This window comes from Polyodon spathula, unplaced genomic scaffold (assembly GCF_017654505.1).
Source record: "Polyodon spathula isolate WHYD16114869_AA unplaced genomic scaffold, ASM1765450v1 scaffolds_2509, whole genome shotgun sequence".
NCBI classification, from domain to species: Eukaryota; Metazoa; Chordata; class Actinopteri; order Acipenseriformes; family Polyodontidae; genus Polyodon; species Polyodon spathula.
Genome location: NW_024473979.1, coordinates 1 through 2,500, shown reverse-complemented (window position 1 = coordinate 2,500; position 2,500 = coordinate 1). Strand labels below are relative to the sequence as shown.

Sequence of the window (2,500 nt, the reverse complement as noted above, 5' to 3'; positions counted from 1 at the left end):
GCCTTTCGCAGTTTCACTGTACAAACCCGTTTGTACTTAGACATGCATGGCTTAATCTTTGAGACAAGCATATGCTACTGGCAGGATCAACCAGGGAGCCGCGCGCGTCCCTCGCGGGCCGCAACGCCAAGCCCTAGGCCTCACGCCAACGGCGCTCCTCCCCCCCCCCTAAAGCCCCCTTTTCCCCCGGGACCGACGCCACAACCCGGGGCGGACTCCCGCCGACGGGGAGAGCCGTAGGAGGTGACGGCGAGCCGGGGGCGGAGCGGGCGGGAATGAGGGAGGGAGGAAACGGCTGGGGTGGGGTAAAGAGCAGACGAGAGCGGCCGGAGCGCGCGTTCCGCCGCTCGGCCCTCGCCCGCCCGAGAGCCGGCGGAGGGTGCGGGACGGCGGAACGCGACGGAGCCCTCCCCGCCGAGGCGGGCGGGGGCTCGGGCACGGCAGGCAAGCGTGTGGGTCCGTCGCGCATCGGCCGGGGCGCGTCGGTCCGGGGCACGTCGCTCAGGGCGCGTCGGTCCAGGGAACGTAAGTCCGGGGAGCGTCTTCTCGAGGGCACCTCTCCCGGGGGGTGGAGGCGCGTCGTTCCAGGGCGCGTCCGGTCCGGGCGCGTCGGGCGGGCGGGCGCCGCTCGCGGGCGCCGCTCGCTGACGGCTCGGGGACGGCTCTGAGACGGCCGGGGAGAAGGCCGAGGAGACGGCTCGCGGACGGCTCGCGGACGGCCCGGGGACGGCTCTGGGGACGGCTCGGAGACGGCCTGGTCGAAGGCTCGGAGAGAGAGAGAGCTCAGCAGTCCCGGCGGGACCGCCTGAGGCCAGCGAAAGCGTTCACGAGGCCGCGGGGAGGACGCGCCGCAAACGGGGACACCAGCCCGTCGGTCGTTCCCCGGCGGCTCGATGCAGGACAACTGAGACTGCTCCGGGGACGTATCGGCCTCACCGGGAAGGGACGCTGCGCCGAGGAGAACGGGGCACCTCAAGGCGAGCGAGCGAGCGCGTCCGAGGGAACGGGTAGAAGGGAGGAGGAACCACCGTGCCTGAACACCGGCGCGAGGCCGGCCCGCAGGGGCCCTCCTTCGTCGGACATCAACAGCCAAACGGGTAAGTACCGGCAAAACGGGGGGAGGGGGGTCCAGCAGCCTGCCTGGACCCTTCCCCTGGCAGAGAACCGCAGCCCGAACAAGCACAGGGCTACTGGAAGACGAGCGCACGCGCGCGAGGGGGGGGGGGGGTGAGGCCCGAACCTAGCCGCCGACGAGAGCCCCGAACCCGGCTTCCTTCGGCGCACCCCCCCAGGTAGGAAGCGAGAAAAAGATCCAACCGGAACACGTGGAAGGTGGCGATCGGCCAACTCCACCCCGCCTACGAGGCTCCCCTGCCGGCCTGAGCCTCGGCCACAAGTCCACGAGAGAGACTTCCGTCGTTTCGTCTCGTTCGAAAAACCCTGCTGGCGAAAATCCCCGCGAACCTCCCCGTTGTCCTGCGGGGGTCGGGTGCCGAAGGGGGCGAGGCGCCGGTTCGGGCCGGGGAACCCCCGCCGCCGCCCGGCTGGAGCCTTCGGATCGCGCCCTTGTCGGACTTCCGCAGGCGGGGCCTCGGTGGCTATGGTCATCCAATGTAAAAGATAGGCTACATGACCATGCTTTTTGAAAAACTTAGTCTCTGGCGGAGGCGAAAAACTCGTGACTCTGGTCATGCAATGTTAAAGATAGGAGAATTCTCCAATCTACATGACCATGTGCCAAGACCTCCAGGCGGAGAAGGTAAAGCTTACATGACCAGAGTCCAGGACCTCGGCAGCAGCTCCCAGGGACCGGGGCTACCTCCCAAGGCCGAGGCAGGGCTCCAGGACCTCGGCAGCAGCTCCCAGGGACCGGGGCTGCCTCCCGCGGCCGTGTCAGGGCTCCACGACCTCGGCAGCACCCGCCAGCAGCACCCGGGGCACTTCCACGTACAGGACTTAGCACCAGAAGGTAAAGCTTACATGACCAGAGTCCAGGACCTCGGCAGCAGCTCCCAGGGACCGGGGCTACCTCCCAAGGCCGAGGCAGGGCTCCAGGACCTCGGCAGCAGCCGCCAGGGACCGGGGCTACCTCCCGCGGCCGTGTCAGGGCTCCAGGACCTCGGCAGCACCCGCCAGCAGCACCCGGGGCACTTCCACGGACAGGACCTCCAGAAGGTAAAGCTTACATGACCAGAGTCCAGGACCTCGGCAGCAGCTCCCAGGGACCGGGGCTACCTCCCGCGGCCGAGGCAGGGCTCCAGGACCTCGGCAGCAGCTGCCAGGGACCGGGGCTGCCTCCCGCGGCCGTGTCAGGGCTCCAGGACCTCGGCAGCACCCGCCAGCAGCACCCGGGGCACTTCCACGTACAGGACTTAGCACCAGAAGGTAAAGCTTACATGACCAGAGTCCAGGACCTGCGGCAGCAGCCGCCAGGGACCGGGGCTGCCTCCCGCGGCCGAGTCAGGGCTCCAGGACCTCGGCAGCAGCTGCCAGGGACCGG

General features: G+C 69.1%; 1 pseudogene; it reads right to left on the bottom strand.

Moving 5' to 3' along the window:
- The window catches only part of LOC121310788, a 1,979-nt pseudogene extending 1,882 nt beyond the window's left edge, over window positions 1-97 (bottom strand).
- Window positions 98-2,500: the final 2,403 nt, after the last annotated feature.